Source organism: Pomacea canaliculata, linkage group LG9 (genome assembly GCF_003073045.1).
Source record: "Pomacea canaliculata isolate SZHN2017 linkage group LG9, ASM307304v1, whole genome shotgun sequence".
NCBI classification, from domain to species: domain Eukaryota; kingdom Metazoa; phylum Mollusca; class Gastropoda; order Architaenioglossa; family Ampullariidae; genus Pomacea; species Pomacea canaliculata.
In genome coordinates, this window is record NC_037598.1 from 24,686,022 (window position 1) to 24,698,081 (window position 12,060).

The window sequence follows — 12,060 nt, forward strand, 5'->3', positions numbered from 1 at the left end:
TTCACCCATACCACTACCGAGATTAAACAATCCTCCATTCATGGCAGGCGTAAAGCGGGGTCAGGGGAGGAGTTCATGAAATGTGAGCCGATACCCGTGGATGGAATGGGAAGATCAAGGAAAATCTGTCTCCATAGTTACAAGGGGCTGTCTTGACCCCCTGAGATAGGTTTTATGTTACTTTACCTTAGAAATGATTTGCTACTGGTTTTAACTGTTACCCCAGTGGTAAGGGATCGTTCGCGAAGTCTGGACACCGCCTGATGAGTACAGAGATAAGCTACTTTATTTACCCGGGACAATGACTAACCCTCGCTCCCTGCAAACACCTCAGGTCAGGTATCTCTGGGGATAGAGCCAGCGCCTGACCCCTGGACTCAGTCATTTCATATCATCACAAAGAACACAGCAGCATCACAGGCACCAGACTCCAAATATTTAGTTTGCTGAATTGTCTTATGTAATCATTTGCTGTACGGATGTGCAGAGGTGGACAACTGTATATCCCATCCCTTCTCTCATCTATTTTAACAGACTGTTGACTCATCTGGATCACGTGATCACGAAATTGCCCAGCGCTGGCACGAGAGACTAAACACATTCGTTCTTATCTTCGCAAAACAGCTGAGTGTTGATAGAATTCTCATAGGAAAACAAAAAACGAAAAAAATCGTTCAACGCATTTATTTCTTGATCCATTTCGCTAATTGCGAAATAAGGGTCGAGATCGATTGACCTATAAACGCGCGTTCTCCCTGCCCCCTAATCAGAAATCTCGAGGGTAAGATCCACCCTACTTCCGTGGAGGAGACTGTCATATCTGCTACAGCTCCATCAGGTTTACGCATGACATGACCCCTGACCTTTCAGGACCGCATCTCACATCAATTCTGGAACCCACTTATAGCTCGTGACCCCAGAACCTCTGTCATGCGTTGTTAAATGGACAAATATAGACGATATAGGCTATAAAAAAATCCCTTTACAAAGTTTAATCCAGACCAGTGGAAGCTTGATCGGATATCCAGACCAGCATTTCAAAGAGGATGGACAAAGCTTTAAAATAAATGAGGACCAGCGTTAGCAGTAGTCTGCCAACCACCATGAAAGCAAGGACTACCATGATTTGATAGAGACAACTATCGATGTAAAAGAGCCCTGGGTGGTGATACAGGAATTGTTTTAATTAAACAAAGGGATTTTTCAAATTGATTACTTGTAAAGCAGGTTGTGCGTTTCGCTCTGCTTGTTTTAAGAACAATCGTCTCATGCTCACATTACACACCGAAGGACAAACATTATCACCAGCAAACCAACATCAAAGTCAAAACAAAAGTGCAGGAAACTGATTCTCTCAGTTCTGTCCAGTCATTCATCTCTCGGTGTTTGAAAGCCCAAGCCACCACCGCCTCAGGGGAAGGCTGCCAGATGGTGAATATGTTCTGTTAAATTCTCTCCCCTTGCGAGATCCCAGTCGATCAGCATTGTCTGCCCAGGAGTTCAGTTCCTTCCACACGTTCGTTAAACAAGGGGAGACAAGCAGGCTTGCGTTAAGCCGTTGCCCAGAGACTGGCAAACGCGTCGTCTTCATCAATTACTCGCCCCTGTCCAAGACCATGGGTCCCTCCCAGCTGCCCCGCCTCCAGTGCACGAGTTCGCTTAATGGGGTTCATCGGACAAAGCCCTCTACCCCGTCTTAGATCACGTTTAGCAAATGGCACCAGCCTCCTGGATTTGAAACAGCTCTCTCCCTTTGAAATAATTCATTCCCCTTGACGGTCTCTTTTGATGAATGTCTGTCACCACCCATCCACCCACCCTGCAATCACAGAGCGAACCTTCTCGAACCTTCAGGACTGACCTACTTCAGCTCAAGAGGAGCCATGTCTTTGATTGTTTGCGTACAGCCGAGGTCATAGGCTAGACAGTCTTGCAAGGGTTGCCGGTACTTCTAGGGTTTCTGGACTGCCTGAAGGGTTTCTGTCCTGAAGTTGATGTCTCTGCCGAGGGAGACATAACACAGACACAGAGGGCTTGTCTGACACGTGGACAGACAGTTTAAAGTCAAACAGTGTAACCTTTGGCTCAAACATTTCACACACCAACGGTGCCAGACACTCATCGGTCTGACAACCAGCTACATTTAGTCTACCATCGACTGAACTAATGACTACCCACACGAAGTTTCTTGTTAGGGTTCTGCATTTATTATTACTATTTCTTCATGCCGACAGAAGTGTGATGACAGCCACGCCGCCATGTCTTTACCATCATCGAGACAGACGAGAGCTGAAATCTTCGCTTCTGAACGGCGCGCGGCTTTCTTCCAGAGATGTTCTGGAACATTCCCATAAGACTCCGACTAAAGATTTGGATTGATTTTTTAAAAAGTTGTTTAATGGGTTTTGCCAATCAATGCTTTTTTGTTCTTTTTCACTTCTCCCAACAACCCGTTCTTTATTTCTTTGTAGACAGTTTTGCTCGCTGCCAAGGCGAGAGGCGGATTTATGAGTGCAAAAAGCTGCATTTAGAGGATAGAGAATCCATTAGCTCACTAAAGTGCACCAACAAGCAGAGATGTGCCTTTTGTGCCTTGTGCATCACGGGGAATGACGGAGGGGTAGGGGCAATAGAGGGAGGGAAGAGGAGAGGAAAGGAGTGCTAGCACATCCCCCTACACACACAGACATCCTCTCCAGGAGACTGAGGACCACTTCCAGTGCGAAATGATCCCACGGGGCTTACTTCACCCGAGAGGTCCCCGGAATGTAGAGATAATTACTCCTCCCTCCACTGCTGAGCCACTTCACATACTTCGCTGACCTACAATATCAAGTATTAAGAAAAACAAACAAGGAGCCTGCATGCATCTCTTTCACCCAGAGCCCATTAGCTCTTTCATCTCTCTTCACTGCATATCTCATTTATCTTGTTCTCATAAGGGAAACCAGAAAGATAAAAACATATTCCAGTCTGGAGGCAGCTTGAGCTTAGGAGTTTGGGGAACATTATCGTTCAGCCCCTGAAATACTCTTTGATAGAGTGGAATGATCCCAGTCTAGTTATCCACGTGCTGGACACAAAATAATAAAAAAATTGTTATAAGTAAGCCACGTGACTTTTTCTTCCTTTTTTTTTTCTTCCATTCCTGTTGCTTTTCGACCTAGAACCCATTCCATCTGCATCTTACGAACTCCTTAAGATCACGCGAGGTAACTCAGTTTTCGAGTAATGTCGCGAGATGGCGCCACGGACTCTGAGCACGAAAAGACAGCAGCTCTCGCCAGTCGCGTGAACTCACTTGAACTTCCGTTGATTCTGGAATCTCAGGCCCAAAGAAGGAGCTTGAAGATTCAGCCTTTTAATGTCTGTCATCTGCACGCATCAAAGTGCGACACCAGGGGGAGAGGAGGACAAGGGGAGAGCATCTCACCATTTGATTGTTCAGTTTTCGTACCTCGCATGTAGTCCACCCCATTGTACCCAGAAAGGCACGTGGATGGTAAAAATCAATTCAAATGAAACGGATGCGGGTGGATTGCAGTGCACACAGCGCACTTGGTGAGTGAGATCATCTCGATGGGTGGCACCAGCACCTCAGGACTAACTGCTGTTTCCGTTCACTAATTGCCTCTTTCCTGCTACACTATACTTTTAGCTGATTTTTTTCTTTTTTCAGGACATGAGTTCGAAACATGGATAATTTGATTAGTCTGAAGAAGAAACTGTACAAATTAGGTTCTGAAAACACTTAAGACATAAGTTTTAACGACTATATTATGAAGTATGCAATAGCTAACGTGAAGATCAAGTAGTCCCCAAGAGACAGCGCCACCTATGTAAACGGTTTACCGTATCCTCAACCCCAAGTGCTCGTTAAAATTCTTTGGAAGGATGCAGTGCACAGTGCATGTCCCCACACGTGCATGCCATCCCTTCAGGTGCTTGGCAAAATGCTGGAACATGCATGTGAGACTACTTCTGTACCTGAGCTACCTGTGCTACCTACATTTATTTACCTCAAGTGTGCAAGAGTGTTTAAATTTATCGTGTTCGTAAAATATTTAGTAGAACTCGTGGGTTAGAATATCTTCAGTCTCCCTACAGCAGGCTGGCGAACTATCTACCTTGATTACTGGGCACAGCGATGCATTGTACAGGTGGTCTGCACTTTACACCTTGATTTATGTGTGGCAGTAAACTGTTTAAATGGAATACTCAGTGTACACAAACAAGTGCATTCAAACACATACTGGCACTCACACATACTGCACACACACACAGACAAACACAAACACAAACACAAACACACAAACACACAGAGGCGCACGCGCATGAAGACACGTCCACCCTGGCCAAGAGGCAGAGACTAACAAGACCTTGTTGATGACATTAGTGTTTGTGAGGAGGATGCAGACAGGAGAGCGCTGCAGGCGGATAAAGACAGCTCTGTGATGGGCGGGGGGTCACGTGACAGGCTGAGGGAGGGATTGGCAGTTTGAATGACCTTTCGATGGTTCATTACCAGCCTCCAGATGTCGCTGATGAAGTAGATGCGATACAAGCTGCGATATCTACCACAGTATTTATCTCCACGTAGTTTCTAAGTCTTTGCCCAGTATGTTGTTGTCATCTTTGTGTCTTCATTTTTCTCTCATCATCGGTCTCTATCTCTGTCATATTTCTTTTTTGATTAAGCAAAATTCTACTGGAATGTATTTACAGTCGATTAAGATGCGAGACAATGATATGCGATCAGTGATTAATGCTAATGTATTCAGCCGGTTGATATAGCGTTCTTGTAAGGCTATTTTTCAACATTTTTCAACTTAGTTTTTAGCTGTGTTAAAGTCCTCAGTGACTGACTTCTTACAAACTCCTCTCCGTGAGGCACAGCTTTAGAGCCTGTTTTATTACAAACTGCAAACGAACAGCCTCTGTTTCACACCTGTAAACCTGAAGTCAGATTTCAACAGTGTTGACTCCAGCAAGCTCACAGTTTTCCCCTGAAATGTAAATATTAGGATGTGATGCTGTCATGTATCATCACCTAATAATCTGATAGACTGGACGAGGGCTTTAGAGTGCTGTGGCCCACCCCATCAAATACAGAGACTCGGGTGTTGAGAATGAGTCAGCAGCAATCCAATCATCAGAGCGACCATCTTAGCATGCTTAATTTTGTTAATGTATCCTTAAATCTGCATATCACCGAGGGGTGAGCATCATAGAGTATGAGTATCCTACTCATGGACAGAGGAACACATCTTCACGAATGTAGGTCCTAGTGGCCGCCTACGGACTGTAAATAACAGACCAACGCCCCATGCAAGCCGACACACGGAGGAATGTTTTCCAGCTGTTGTAAACTGTATAAAAACTTATATAAACTGTATAAAGCACCAGCTCCCGATTACAAGCATTTCTCTGATAGTTACATCTCCTGGCATATTATGTTTCATCATCATCGAGGAAAATTTCTGGGTAGAAGGTATAATCATAGAAAAAATTACAATGAAGAAATAAAAATTGAAAGAAAAAAATTGTTAAAACGAATTAATAAATTGATAAAATGATAAAATAATAATAATAAAAAAAACTATGAAAGGAAACAAACAAAGAAAAAAAGAGAAGAAAGATCTTCGCTGACCATCGATCAATGATTGGCCACTGGTTGCTGTAGCAACCATATCCTAAAGACCCTATAATACAGAGACTGTCTACCGGAGATCATGTTTCTTACATCCGATAAGAAAACCAACATCTGCCTCCCGTCGCAGGGTTAATGTCCCCGACATGTCAGACAGGACCGCTGGACCGACATCCTCCACCTGCTCAGCGTCCCACCAGACTTGCTGTCCAATCAGCCTCGGGTCTCAGCGCCCGCTTCTAGATGCTTCCCTCCAGAGCCAGAGGTCGATAGAGAGAAGAAGGATGCATTCTGGACGACAGCAAATCCACTTGTTTGAACACTGAACAGGCAAATTGACAACCGACACCAATACCACAGGTTTGCAAAGCTCGATGGTATTACTGACACCTCTACAGATATTTGTTGTATGGAAGTAAAAACTGTTTAAACATAAACTGCTTTCTGTTAGGAATACGGGGAACTGGAATGGTTGCAAGCATGAGGTGGACGAATAATATTTTCTACGATAATGAATAGAGAGAAGGGTGAGGAAGAAAGAGAGTGATTACAGTGTGACAGTAATCATCGGAGAATGCATGTGGTAAGTGTCAGAAAAATTTCCATTTAATAACCGAATTATACAACCACAGACTGGTGGAAGAGGAAGCTGTCAGCCGACACAGCCTGGATCCTCCATGGAGAATTACACTCCCTCGGAACGAAAAATCAAATACAAAAATTGTGGAGGAGCAGCAGAAGGGACTCTACAGACGCAGCGCATCAAGCCACCGACATCAGTGATACACAGGACCGCAGGGGAGGCTGGGATACTCAGTAAAATGGTTGCCATCAACTTCTAGAAAAATAGAAATAGAGAGGAGGAGAGAGAGGAATGGTACAGTCTGTGAGGACTGAGTGGTGACACGCTTGAAGCTATAGAACAGTCTAGAAATGGTGATGAGTAAAGGTATCAGACATTTTGGATGGATTTTTAAAAATTCTAAAAAGTGGGTTAAAGATGCTGAAAGAATGTTTCCAAAGCAAAACCCAGAGAATAATAAAAACATCATTAGTTTTACAGGGTGAGCAGGTCCCACTTGGTCTTTGACATTAAATTTGAATTTAAAGGTTTATACAGACCATTCTGAAGACCCTAGCAGGGGCTTATTGCCTAAACATTGCCCACAGTCTAGTTGCCGTTGTGTATTTAGCACAGAGCTACGACCCCAGCAAAAGGTAGCTACCTCCTGTTGTATCCCCCATTTCCTGCTCCCCCATCAATCCAACACACACAGGCCACCGAGACGGTGTTGTCATAGCTACTATTTCTGTGTAGATGTATTTGTCTGTGATGCAAATAAGAAATACAAGGGAGGACAAATTTTGTGACCAAATGGCTGAGACGGATTTTGGTTGACTTGGCAGGAGAGTACTTCCACCTTGATGTGATTTTGCATTTGGGAAAGGAGAAGGAATCTTTGCTTCCCGGGGCTTGTTTTACATCCTATCCTCCGTTTTTCCTTCGATGTCTTGTCCATGGAGCTCTTAAAAGGAGGGAAAAGCTAATAGGTTAATGTCATTAGCCAATTATCTGAATTAGCGGTTGATGGAAGTAGGGCGGGGAGTCCGGACAGCAAGGAGTGGACCCTTCCGCGAGAAAAAGAATAAATAAATACTTGATTATTTTCTGTGAGACAAGCTGTCCTCATATAAACAGTCTCTCCAGTCTGACGACAAAAAAAGTTGGCGACTGGTTCTGTGAACTTCTCGTCCTCGCTGGCCTTGTCAGAGGTCAGAGATAAAGTGTTTTGTTGTCCTCTCAAGTTCAGCATGTGCTGAAACAACAAACAATCGGACCTTTGATGGCAAAGAAGCTGCGGCTTTCATTCACGAACCCGAAATGTGGTGTATATTCGTCTGTTAGCGACAGGACAGAAACCATGTCTGTGTTCTTGCAGGAAACCGTTAGCTATTCCCACTGCGTTTATTTGTTTTAAATTTTACTTCCACGATCTGACAATCACGATTTTTCCTAAAGAAGTCGGATGCACGAAGCCTTGCAAATTAAGTTCTAGACTTTTGTAACCGAGCAAAACACGACAGGACAGACTTAAACTATTTTATACATTCCAGGATTTGGAGGTGGAATTCCAGAAGCTGTTTATAGCTTCCTGCCTTGTCTCTTATAATAACTTAAACCTTTGATTTGTTTCTTGTACGACCTCATGGTCAGGTGGGCAAGAACGTCCTTCAATATCCGCTTTTTTGTTTTATTTTGAGACTGACATAGTCGAGGTGGCAGCCTGTTGTATAAGACCAAGACAGCAGCAGTTAGCAAGACTGATGGAGACATAAAACAAAGTGCACCGAGGTCTGTTACAAAGTACTTGATGAGAGTTAATGAGCTTACTTGAAACTCATTATCTCCACGGGTAAGTTGACATCATAACGATAACATATCAACGACCGTACTATTTTTTGTTCGTGCACAACTCTCATCTTCACATCACATGAACTCAGGACTTGGTGAAAAGGTCACAAGTCTAAGATTACAAAACCCAAGGTGGTAATGTTTGTTCCCTCTGTTCATGTTTGTTAATTTGCATCGTTAAGTACTTTTCTCTCTTTTCGTTAATTTTGCAACACGAAAAAGCGTTTTGTAGGTGATCAGGTTCATGACTTGAAGGCTACCAGCTGACATTTCCATCAAACCAAAGAGTATTTAGTGTCTGCATTCTGTTATTCCTGATAGTTCACTGGTGTTTGTGCTCGGCCTCATTACAAATCAGTCATGAGCTTAGCGGTGAATGTTCATGAACAAATTACTGAAACTATTTTAAAAAAAATAAATTAGTTTTTTTCCCCTGATTATTCCCTTCGCCATCACATAAATGGAAGAATTTATGCCGATGGCAATCTCTGGGCAGCGTCCCAATGTGTTTCCGGGAGACAAAGGACAAAGGGCCGACCTTCTGGACTGAGTGGTTCCATCATTATTCATTCTGCGTGACGACGACGAGTAGTTGGCTGAAGGTTAGAGTTGAGCATAAAGGCAAACGATGAACGAATAAACAACTTCCATTTCTCCATCATTTACTCATAAAGTCCAAGCTCTTCCGTAGACAGTTCACAGATGAAGAGAATGAATCGTCAGCCAAGCTCTGACATTGTCCCAACAGCTTTTTGTCAGAACTAATGTTCTGTGGATGTCAGGTGTTCTAACAGATCAGTATACTGAATGTTCTGTGTACACAAGAACTGTAGCCACTGGTGTAGTGTTGCTAGGTGTTCTGGTGTTGTGAACACTACTCAGTACTGTAGTGTCGTGTGCACAGAGTGCATGTAGTAGTGAGTCACAAACGTGGTTTGTTCTGTTGAGCTTTCCTCCGTTGCCACAGGTAACCCTTAACTAACCATGTTATCCACATGGCCACCAGACACCTGATATCTGTATGTGTGTGTGTTTATTCTAGAATGAAAGAACCGGAAGTCTGGGATTCAGATTTGTTGACGATAGCGCCTTCCCCTGGAATATCTTTCTTTCTTGCCCTACTTCCTGCCACCATCATAGATTCTGACCCAAGAGACACGTGATCAATCTGACAGTAACTAGCATGACACTTGAACAAGAAAAATTTTCGATCCTCTTTCGACAACTTCAATTTAGTAACCGGAAGCAATGGATGATTGGTCCAGACACTCACACTCCCCAACTCTTCATTTAATAAAAGTTTCTGGTTTCCCATACAGTGCTGGGTCAAATGACACCAAGGCTACAACAGCTGTAACATCCAGTGCAAATAAGCAAAATCTATTTTATTATAATATAATTTATTTATATAGGATTAAGCAATCTTATACAACCACATACGCGCGCACAGGGAAGAAGGTGACAGAGAAGCAGACAGACAAGCAGACAGACAAGCAGACAGAGAAGCACTCAAAAGCTAACTCAGAAAATTTGAAGCCAGACGGGATTGTCGAGGCTGGTAACTACATCCCGAATTAAGCGCCAGACAGCAGCTGGTGGAGCTGAGTGAGCCTGTGTAAGCAGGGCTGTAGACCCACTCAGCTCTCTGTCCGCCCGCCAGGACCACAAGCGTTGAGCTCACCAACGGCGGACCTGCGCAAAGCCGCTTAAGGACGAGGACATCGATTGCTGGTCGAGTTCGCAATGAATGGTAAGCTAGCGAGCGAGCTCAGGAAATTGGAAATATAATAGGGATAGTTTCTTTCTTTCTTTTTTAAAATCCCTGCGTGAAGTTTTCTGTGAGGCTTAGAGGCTGATTAAGACAGACAGACAGACAGACAGACAGACAGACAGACAGACAGACAGACAGACAGACAGACAGACAGACAGACAGACAGAAATTTGATGCTTGAATAACCGGGCTCACAAATTATGGAAATTGCAAGAGTCGTTAATAGTGAACTAATTACTATAAACGACAGAGAGCGACATGGACAGAGAGACAGAAGAGGGGAGACAAACAGAGACAGAAGAGGGGAGACAAACATGGTCGTAAAGCACATGTTATTCAAGATCCTTTCATCGTCCTGTCTGCCTCCACCCACTTTCACTCATCCTTACCCTCCTACATGTTGATGCCAATTCACTTTCTTCATTTTGTGTCACGTGCACGGCATACACCTGAACAGGTGCGTGACGGATCCTCCCGCAAACAGTTTTCTGACATCACCGCGATAAAGCCTTTCTCACCAGGCCTCCGGTAAAAAAAAAAAATAAAGAAATAAAACTGAGTATCATTAAACCTAATTCCTTTCCTTATTAGATTCTTTAAATTCTTCCTTATTATTCTCTCCCGTCAGTAGGTAAGTATTCAACTTACCTGTGCATTCAGTTTGTTTAGGCCGTTTGGATAATAGTTACAAGCTCTCTGTTTTCAGCTTTACGAGTGAAGCATCACGTGGTTTTATTTAATGACTAAACGATCATGGAGAGAGTGTTTGTCTCTTCCTCCTTCGTATTTTATCCTCTCTCCCTCTCCCTGCCTAGCCTACTCTCGTCCCATCTCTCCTTCCCGGATCCCACCATCTAAAGTTTAAACAATTTTTAAGAGTTGAGCTGGCATCTTCAGTGGCAAGAGCGTTACCAGGTAAATGTTTACAGATTTTCACGACTTCTTTAAGTTTGTTTTAGTTAGTGCCACAAATAATCTTTGAATGGATTCTCATTACAAACTGTGAGGAGCCGAAATTATTTCTTAAGCACGTAAAGTCTGACATGTTTCTACAAAATTCGGAAGACTATCTCTCACCCGACTCCACCCTAGAAACCCTGATATCTATCTTATCCTGGAAACCCTTTGCTGTTTATTTGTTCTTATTTATTTAATGCGCAATGAGATCAAGTAGTCTTGTTTTTTTTCCTAATAACATCAGTATGCATTGTAAAAGGTGAAAGTGGAGACGAAGTTTGTCCAGAAACACCTCATTAACATACGATTCCATTGGCTGTTGCCTCGACAACATGGACATCTCCATGTACAATCCTGACATCTGTGTTGTTGGCCTTGACCTGTGAAGGTGATATGAGAATGAAAATATGGTGTTCACCCAGATTCTGGAAAACAGTTTCTCACTGAGCTGTATTTAGGATGAAAAAAGAATTTTGTACCGCAGTAGACCTTTAACTCAGCCCACTTTGCGCCCTCGCGGCTGTCAGCGATAATCAGCAGCTGGAAACCTGAGGCCATTTCTCACCTTCTCTGGAACTGCTTGTTATAAATGGCAGCCTTGTCCTCTCGTCCTACTACTGTCTCTGTAGTTTGTACCAGACAGCGACAGTTTGTACAATTCAATTTTCATTCACAACTCATTTGTATTCTCGCACATTAACACACAGATAATTATACGCGAGGACATATCAGAAAAGGCTGAAAGGTTGCACACACACTTGCACACCTGTATAATACCTTTGAGAGAGAGAGAGACAGAAGGCGTGTGTATGATGTGATGTGACCTTTGACCTGTCATGCTTTATCTCATGCTGCTAATATCACGAAATCTCTATTTGCTCTCAAAACTAGCTTGTAGCCACTACTCTCTATTGTCCTCTGCCCCCACACACTTCCATCACATCTTTTATCACCGTGAGTCTCTCCCGCCTTCTCCTCAATATCCTGCTGTTGCTCACACGTGCTCTAACAAAACACTCGAGAAAATGTCAGAGTCCAGATGTTTAGCTTCACCCTTGATATTTTGTTTTGAATGAGCATGAATGTTTGCAGTTTCTAGGCGGGAAAGGGGAAAAACATTTCCCAGTGTTTTTCAATTAAGCTTTCAGACAAAGTAGTAAAAACCGCTAAGAACAGGGGAAGACAACTGTTCTGATTGTAACTGACTTACAACTCACATACCTCCTACATCAGAAGATGGAGGCTCAGTAAAATGGTTAATAACAGTTT

General features: G+C 43.3%; 1 protein-coding gene across 1 annotated transcript in view; it reads right to left on the reverse strand.

Annotated features, from left to right (window-relative positions):
• LOC112572558 (universal stress protein YxiE-like) overlaps nt 1-12,060 on the reverse strand; it is a 28,833-nt gene that overhangs the window by 16,133 nt on the left and 640 nt on the right. The window lies entirely within an intron of this gene.